Raw genomic sequence first — 10043 nt, forward strand, 5'->3', positions numbered from 1 at the left:
TCTGACTCATATCCAAAAAAGTATGCATTGATATATGATGTAATACATTTGGCATCTTGCTGGTAAGATATTCAAAATCCAAACATGGCAGCCACGAAACCTCCCAGACTCTCGTACTTTTTCCATCCTCAATCCTACGTTTGCATCTCTGCTTAATCACCTCATGTGCTTCAATGATGTTCCTCCACGAATAACTCAGATTAGATCCTAGTTTAGCATTTAGGAACTCAATTGTGAGGAAATATTCCGCTCACACCAAGCTCGTTACTAATGGATTAGTTTTATTTATGAGTCGCCGCCCCTGTTTTTCTAGCATTGTAACATTAAATTCTCTAAATTTCTTAAAGCCCAACCCCCCTCCTTCTTTAGCAACACAAAGCTTCTCTCATTCCAACCATTTAATTCCTTTGTTCGTTCTCCCATAACACCACGAAAATGCATTCATTCATTTCTCAATTTATACACATATTTCTAAAGGTATTAATAGTAGGCTCATCCAAAGATTTGGAATGATTTATGCTTCTGTTTTAAGCAGCGTAACCTTACATGCCCTAGAAATAACCTACATTGCTAATAGCTTCAATCCAGAAGTATGTAGACATTTTTGATTCACCAAGCATTGTTACTCCTGCCTCATTGAGAATTCTCTTATTCTTTTCAGTTGCTCCATTTTGCAGTGGAGTTCTTGATGCAGAAAACTCATGAGTTATTCCTTCATTTGTACATAATTCATTATTGTGATTAATGATAATTTCAATAGCTTCAATTTTTGAAAGCAAGAAGAATGTCCAAGTAAGTTTTGAAGCATCATCAATGATCACAGAACAGTATTTTTTCTGAGAGATAGTTATGATATAGACTGGTCTAAATGGATCCATATGAAGGAATTACATGTGTTTATCAAATGATGACTTTGTCTTCCTCTTGACCGAGACCCTCTTTTTCTTAACAGATTGATATGCATCATAAAGACCATTCTTGGAAAAATTCAATTCTTGTATTTCTCTTACTGGGTCCTTCTTAATTAAATTGCTCATTTTTGAAAAATTCAAGTGAGACAACTCCTTATGTCCTAGCCAGTTTTCATACTTGTCTGTCTTGCTGACCAGACAAACCTTTGATTCAACATCAGTTGAGTTGAAATCAACTATATACACATTTCTTTTTCTCTTTCCAGATAAAAGGACCTTGTTGTCACTCTTTTTAATGAGAACACATGCTTCCTTATCAAAAATGACCTTAGAGCCTGGTATGAATAAAAAACTAGGGTGTATTTATTGCTAGGGTTCGTGAGTTTCGAGGCTCGATGTGACTGCTCTCGTGTTTCGTGACTCAATATGCCTTCATAAGATGCCTACGTACCTTGCTGTATGCCAATGATCAAGTCAAAAAACGTAGTTCTGATTTGTGGGGTGAGACCCCTTATATAGGCATAGATGCCTTGAGGTGGACAAGTCTCTGAATTAGTATGGACTTTAAAGTCCTAAGATGTAGGAGACTAATTCCTTATCATAAGAGGTCTCTTGGAGGTTAATCTACAAGGATTTATATCCTTACTAGGACTTTTCCCAACAGCTGATTTTACCCATATTAATTAATTACAAAATTAATTAATATTAAGGATTTGGGCCCTTTAAAATGGGCTTTTTAGATGGCCCAAACCGAGCATAATTAATGCGATATTAATTATACAATCAGGTTTATTTTTCTCCCTATCATTTGCCCCGCAAATTCTGGGAAATCGTAAAAGATTTTGCATGACTTAAGTTCATTTGTTCCCTTACAGGGTATCATTTTCAGCGTAAAGTGTGGAGCAACCTACACATTTACAATGATTTGCCTTATACTAGGCTTCAGGATATTTTTTGGAACTTCCCTATTAATTTTCTTACCTTATTCCTATTTTTTGGCATTTTCTAAGATTTTTTCCTTAATTTCTAGGAATGTCTCCTAATTTCCAGGAATTTTCTTCAATTACTAGGAATTTTTCCTAATTTCCAAGATTTTTTCCTAATTTACAGGAATTTTCCTTAATTTCTAGGAATTTTTCTAATTTTCAGGGAATTATTTTCCAGAAATTCTTCTTTCCTTCTTTTCCTTTTTTTTCTTTCCTTTTTTATATATAATTTCGACCAGGAATCCATTTTCCACCAGGATCTTGGTCGAATTATGGGTTAGATTCTTCTGGTCGTGGATATTTCGGGCAGAACCATTTTCGATCAGGATCCTGACCAAAATTCGGTCAAGATCTTTTCTTTGACTCATTGTTCTAACCGAATTATGTCTCCCTCAGCTCTGGTCGTGAGAAATTCGGTCAGGATGTATTTCAACCAGGATTCTGACCGTATTTCGGTCATGATTTTCCTTGGTCTTGATTCGTGACCGAATTAAGCTCCAAAAAGCTCTGCTCGTGGGATTTTCGGTCGGGATGTATTTCGACCAGGATCCTGACCGAATTTCGGTTAGGATTTTCCTTGGTCTTGATTCCTGACCGAATTAAGCTCCAAAAAGCTCTGGTCATGGGTTTTTCGATGTGGGTGTTTTTTGATCAGGAATCTTGATTAAATTTAGGTCAGGATTTCAGTCTTTGACCTAATTTTTGAACGAATTAAGGTCTAATATCTCTCGATCGTAAGTTTTTCGACCAGGATTTTTTCGATTAGGAATCTTGGCCGAATTTAGGTCAGGTTTTATGTAACTGGAAAAAATCAACCCTAATTGGGCCCATATGTGGGCTTTGTTTGGTCCAATTTTATTTGGGCTTTTCATACCAGATTTTCTAATTGGGCCTTCTAAGTTGGGCCTATCTTTTCTCTGGAATCTTCCAAGTTATGGGCCCCTAAGCTGGGCTTTTTAATTGGGCCTGCATACTGGGCTTTTGCCTTCTTAACATCTTTATCTCTCTAGAACGTTCTAGAGTCTTCTATATAAACAAAATATTTATATTTTTTTATATATATTTTTACTTTATTCTTTTAGCAGATTCAGGAAGTTTCCAGAATTGGGCCCAAGTTATTGGGCTGGTTTTTTGACCGGTTATAACCGGTTGAAATTCTCTTCCACCAGCCCAATGATCGGCTAGGGGTACTATATATGTGTGTGGGGGGTTTGATCACTTCACACTTCACTTCTCATTTCCAACTCTCCTCTCCTCTCAATCCTCCCTTCAAACCTCTAAAGTTTTTTGGTGATGAGCCTATTTTCCGGCCTCATTTTCTGGGTATGTGTTTGAAGATCACTTGAATCTTCGTCTTTTTCCTCCAGTTTCCAGTCTCAAGCTTCCTTCTTCTCTTCATCAATGGCTGACAAAAGCACAGAAAGGGCGGCTAAAATTGCCTCAGCTTCAAAAAGAGGTAACGAAATTCATATTTGTTCTTCTGATATGTCTTTAATAGAGATGATCAACTCTAGGGGAGACGAATATCCATCCACAACTCATTTAGATTCTTCTGATAATTGTAACAAATGGTATAATGTAGCTAATATTAACAAGCTTAACACAACTTATAATGTTCGTCCTCCCCTTAGAATAATTCCTGTTGACGGTGGTGATCGTACATGCCATTGGAAACCAGATACCCTCTTTGTTTATGCAGATGCCCTTGCTGCGGGGCTTAGGTTTCCATTCCACGAATTCATTCCTAGATTATTAGCCGATTTACAAGTTAACCCTTGTCAACTTCCACCTAATGCTTGGAAAATGTCATTTGTTTTATGGTCCTATGCCTTAGGCATGGTTTCCCCCTTTCGGTAGCTATTTTTAGGAAAATTTTCCAATGCTATAATAGTGCCCAATACACATGTGGTTGGGTTTACATTAGGCAGAGGCCCAAATGCCCTCAGATTTTCAACAGTGCATCTATTCCTGATAATAACCAGCATTGGAGAGATAGTTTTATTGGTTTAAAATGGGAGAATGGTGATTGGGGCACCCTTTTTCGATCTTCTTTTGGCAAAGTTAATTATGGAAGCCCCAAGATCATTCGTCTATCAGAAGAGGAGAATATTACATATAGGAAGCTTATTAAAGATGAGGGTTAGACTACCAGTTGGACTCTGTTGGAGGAGTTTTCCCTTATTCATGTGGGACTTTCTTCAGTCACTCAGTAGGTTATTTCTCATTCTCTACCGTGTTTTCCTTTTCTTAGACGTTACTAACATAACTTATTCTTTTTTTCTATTTCTCTTTCAGCGGCTCAGGAGATAAACAATGCTACTGTGCCGGTTGTCGAGGAAACAACCAGGATGAAAAAGGTCTGGCTTGCAGGATTGGATACTCGCGTTAAGGCTACGGAGCCTAGCTTCTTGAAGAAGCACAAAGAGCCTATGATGGAGGCCTCTTCAAGGGGTACTGAAACCCCTGCCACTCATGCTCCTAATCATATGGGCTCATTTAGCCTCTATGGGGTTTCCGCCGTGGGGACACCGTGGTTGGTTTCACGAAGCATGCTTGGGATTGGTCCTACCATTCTATTACTCCTAAGGACTTTACCGATGTTATGGCTGGCTAGGACCTGGAGCGGGTGAAGCTTATGGGAGCTCAATCCATTGCCTCAGTATGTTTTTATTTTCTAATTTTCATCTCCCTTTTCCTTTTTAAAGCATGAAGCTTCCCCTGCCTTATCTCATTTTTCCTTTTCTTATTTCAGACTAATGCTCATTTCCATGTGGCCGTGAGGCATGCCGAGTCTTGGAAGAAGGCTTCGGAGAAATCCGACAGGGCCTTGAGGAAGCAGAAGGTCAAGCATACAGCTTTGGAAACGAAGATGAAGCATAAAGAGGAGGAACATTCCGGAGCCAATGCAGAGTTAGTGAAGCTTAAAGCTGAGAAGGACGAAAATTATTGATGCTTACTTGGACACGAATGAGTTTACTCAGAGCATGCGGATTAGGGATGATTCGGTTTTTCCCGAGTTTTTTAGTTATGGTTGGGACACGGCCCTTGGGATCGTGAACGATGCTTGTCCGGATATTAACCCGGCGGACTATCCTTGTCCAGATGACGAGACTTTACTACAGAGGTTTCGTACCCGCATATTTGTCTCCGAGGATATCCCTGATACCCAGTTGGTTCCGGCTTTAGAGTCATCTTCTAGGCCTGCTGCAGAGGATATCAGCTCTTCTTCTTCCGAGATCGGTACTGCTGAGACGTCGAGTGAGAGCGGAGGGGATGATATTGATGCAGAGAAAACTTCTACTCCTTGGTGTTTTTATTTTCCCTTCAAGGCTTTGTTACTTATTTTATTTATGTTCAGGACACGTAGTCTCCTTTTTATCGAACTTTGTTGTTCTTATATTTATCTGCATTTGGATTGCATATATTTACGCTATCATGTTTTTTCAAAAGCTCAACACTAGGTATTGAAAACTTCGCAAATTTCATTAATCTTGGGATCCATCCCTTACATAAATTTTATGAACTAAAATAGAAATCCTATTGAACTGGAATACGAAATCCTAAGCAAGCAAAACTTCATGGTGCTTTTGAACCATAAGTTAGTACTTTCTCTTCGACATACTACAGGTAATAAATTTTCAGGTTCTGAGCATGCCAAGTCCTTGGTACTTCATCTACATCCATAGTTTCTAACTTGAAGGATCCTCCTCCTTGAATATTCTTAACCTTCTATGGGCCTTCCCAATTCGGGGCAAACTTTCCCCTTTGCCCTACTCCAGAAGCTTCCACATTCCTTAAGACCAAATCTCCTTGCTTGAAAAACCTTTCTTTCACCCTTAGGTTGTAATAAAAGGAAGCTTTTTAATGATATTCCACAATCTTTGCATGTGCTTCATCCCGCACTTTATCTATTAAGTCCAGGGCTAACCTTTGCCCTTCCTCATTTTCTTCAGAATTATATGCTTGGATCCTTGGAGATGAGTGAGATATCTCTATTGGAACAACCGCTTCTGCTCCATACGCTAACATGAAGGGCGTTGCTCCTGTCGTGACTCTACATGTGGTTCTGTAAGCCCAAAGTATTGGCAGTATTTCATCTACCCAATTATTTCTGGACTTCTCAATCCTCTTCTTTAATCCATCCAGAATAATTTGATTCGCAACCTCTGCTTGCCCATTGGCTTGAGGATGGGCCACGGAAGTAAACCGCAACTCAATCTCATTCTCCTCACAGTACTTCTTGAACTCGTCATTGTTGAATTGTGTTCCATTATCAGTCACCAAGATTCGGGGAATCCCATACCTGCAGATAATATTCTCCAATAGGAATTGAGCGACTTGTTTAGTAGTAATCTTTGCTAGAGGCTTAGCTTCAATCCATTTAGTAAAGTAATCAATCGCTACAATCAAGAACTTCATTTGAGTAGTAGCCATTGGAAAAGGCCCGAGAATATCCATTCCCCATATAGCAAACGGGATTGGAGAGTTTATAAAAGTGAGCATTTCGGGAGGCTGCCTTACTACAGGGGCGTGCTTCTGACAACGTTCACATCTCTTCACATATTCCTTAGAATCAGCTATCATCTCTGGTCAGTAGAAATCTAAACAAGTAAATTTGTGGCCCAAGGTCCTGCCCCCCAAGTGTTGGCAACAAATACCTTCATGTACTTCTTCCAAGGCAAGTCATGCTTCATCCGACTTTAAATACCTTAAGTAAGGAACTACGTAAGACCTTTTATATATAATCCCATCGATCAGGGAATATCTCAGGGCCCTTACAGACAACTTCCTTGCTTCCATGACATCACTCGGAAGCCATCCGGTTTGTAAATGAGCTTTAATAGGATCTATCAATGACCCTCTAAGCCCTATGATGGCAACCAGCTTGACATCTATGCTCCGTGTTTTCAAGACACAAAAGTACACACTACCTGAGCTTTCTTCTACTTCTGACGAGGCGAATTTGGATAATGCGTCAGCCTTGGCATTCTCTTCTCTTGGAATGTGCTCAACATGGCATTCATCAAATTAGGTCATCACAGCTCTTACCAAGTGTACATACTTTTCCATTGTTTCATCTCTTGCTTCGAATTCTCCCTTAACCTGGGATATCACACGTTTCGAATCTCCACAAACTTTTAAATTTTTGGCTCTCAACATCCCTGCTAGGCTAAGGCCAGCTATCCAAGGTTCATACCCAGCTTCGTTATTTGTAGTTGAAAAGTCTAACTTCATAACATATTCAATCAAGAATCCATCGGGGTTTTATAAAACCGACCCCACTCCACTCGAATTTGTTTTTGATGTTCCATCAAAATAGAGAACCCAGAATTCCTTGTCCTTGTCCTTATTCTGTCCTCCTTCCTTCTCCCCTTTTCCCTCCATATCTTGAGGTATAATATATTCCTGTCCCCCGACTTCTTGGTTAGGGATGGTACATTCAACCACGAAGTTAGCTAAGGCCTGGGCTTTTATCTCCGTTCGTGGCTTATACTTTATGTCGAACTCTCCTAGCTCTACGACCCATTTTATCAGCCTCCCACTGGCTTTAGGGTTGTGAATAATGTTTCTCAAAGGCTGATTTGTCAGTACCTCAATCTTATGAGCTTGGAAGTAAGGACACAATTTCCTTGAGGCCATCACCAAGGCTAAAGCAAATTTTTCAATGGTCGAGTAATTCGACTCAGCTCCGTGCAGAATCTTACTAACATAATATATGGGTTTCTAGACTTTAATTTACTCTTTAACCAATATGACGCTCAACGCATTTTCTGAAACGGCCAAATATAAGTACCAGGTTTGAATCAGGTCTGGTTTGGCCAACAACATGGCTTGAACCATGTATTTATTCAATCCTTCAAACGCCTCTTGACTTTCCTCGGTACATATGAAATCTTTTACTTTCTTCAAGGATTTGAAGAATGGCAAGCACTTATCTCCAGGCTTGGAGATAAATCGACCCAATGCAACAACCCTTCTAGTGAGTTTTTTAACATCTTTGATAGTCGGTGGAGGCTCCATATCTAAGCCTTTATCTTATCAGGATTTGCTTCAATTCCCCTCTTGGAGACCATCAATCCCAAAAACTTTCCAGATCCCACTCCGAAAGCACCCTTTGCAGGATTTAACATCATCCCGTGGTATCTCAAGACCTCAAAAGCTTCCCTCAAATGGGTTATGTGGTCTGTCTTCACAAGAATCTTGACTAACATGTCATCTACATATACTTCCATCATTTTGCCAATAAGGTCCTTAAAAATATTATTTACCAACCTTTGATAGGTAGCTCCTGCATTCCTGAGACCAAATTCCATAACAAGATAACAAAAAACACCAAAGTCAATGATGAATGATATCTTGGGGATGTTATCCTTATGCATCTTGATCTGATTGTATCCACTGAATCCATCCATGAAACTCAACATCTTGTGACCAGCGGTCGCATCTATCAGTGTATCTATCCTTGGCAACGGGAAATAATCCTTGGGGCATGCATCATTTAGATCAGTGAAATCAACACACATTCTCCATTTTCCATTAGCCTTCTTTATCATTACAAGATTTGTTAACCATTCCGGAAATTGTATCTCCTCAATAAAAATAGCATCGAAGAGCTTTTATACTTCTTGCTTGATTGTTTCCTACCTCTCAGGGGAAAAACTCCTCTTCTTTTGCTTCACGATCTTTCGATTTAGATCCACGTTCAGTTTGTGAGTGATCAGTTCCGGGTCTATACCAGGCATATCGGCTGCCAACCATACAAACACATCACTATTCTCTTGTAAAAACCTCACTAACTTTCCTCTAAGGGGCTGCTATACTGATGCTCCAATGAAAGTCATTTTCTCAGGATCTTCGGGAGCCAAAGGGATCGAGATCAAATCTTCTGCTGGATTTCCTCTTTTCTCATCATTCTCATGAATATGCAGGTCTTCAATAGGCAAAACCTGCCCCCCAACTCCGTTCGCCCTCAAGGAGGCTACATAACAGCTTCTGGCCATCTTTTGATATCCCCTTTCTTCTCCTATTCCGTCTCTGGTTGGAAACTTAATCACGGAATGGTAGGATGAAGGGAATGCCTTAAAGGCATGTATTCCTGTCCTTCTCATGATCGCATTGTATGTTGATCCGGCTTTCACTACTATAAAGTTCAGCATTTGTGTGACTTGTCTTGGCTCTTGCCCCATTATCAGGGGTAGCTTAATTATTCCTTCCGCAGGACACTCAACTTCAGTGAAACCATATATTAGCATATCAGTTGGGGTCAGTCGAGAATTGTTATAGCCCATCCTTATATAGGCATCATAGAGTAAGAACGGATGCCCCCATTATCTACAAGGACTCTCTTTACCGGGCTGTTCCCTATTATCGGTGTTATGACCAGGGGATCATCATAGGGAAATGACCCCCTAAAAGTCAAAATCATCGAATGTTATTGCTACTCCTGTCCTAGCCCTCTTTGGAGCTTCCCCAATGATGTGCATGACTTCTTTGGCACAAGCTTTCCTTGAGTTCTTAGATAATCCAGCAGTAGTTGGTCCTCCAAATATTGTATTTATTACTGGCCCTCAGGGATGAGGTCCTCCAAATATTGTGTTTATCACCGGTCCCCGGGGTTGGGGATTTCGCCCCTGATCTTCTTGATCCTTTCTACGATCATCAAAGTTCCTTCTTCCATTATTGTTCCTATCTCCTCCATCTCCAGTATACTTACTCAATTTTCCTTTTCGAATAAGGAACTCAATTTCATCCCTCAGTTGTCTACACTCATCGGTGTCATGGTCAGTGTCCTTATGAAATCGGAAATATTTACTCTTGTCTAGCTTAGCAGGATCGGCCTTCAAGGGTTTAGGCCAACGGACTTCCCTATCTCTCTCTATCTCCATCAAGATTTGGCTCCTAGGAGTATTCAGCCTAGCATATTCGGTAAATTTTTGTCCGGGTCCTCCCTTCTTCGAGGTTGAGTCAGCGTCTTTCTCGATTCTAGGATATTTATCTTTGGCATTATATTCCATATCATTCTTTCGCTTCATGCCACCATCAGGATCATTGTTCACCACCGTCTTCCTCATGCTTTCCTTCACTTTGATATACTTCTCGGCCCTATCTTGGAGCTGTAACATGCTTTCAGGGGGCGCTTGACTAA

The sequence above is a fragment of the Apium graveolens genome, chromosome 9 (assembly GCF_009905375.1).
Source record: "Apium graveolens cultivar Ventura chromosome 9, ASM990537v1, whole genome shotgun sequence".
In the NCBI taxonomy this organism is placed as follows: domain Eukaryota; kingdom Viridiplantae; phylum Streptophyta; class Magnoliopsida; order Apiales; family Apiaceae; genus Apium; species Apium graveolens.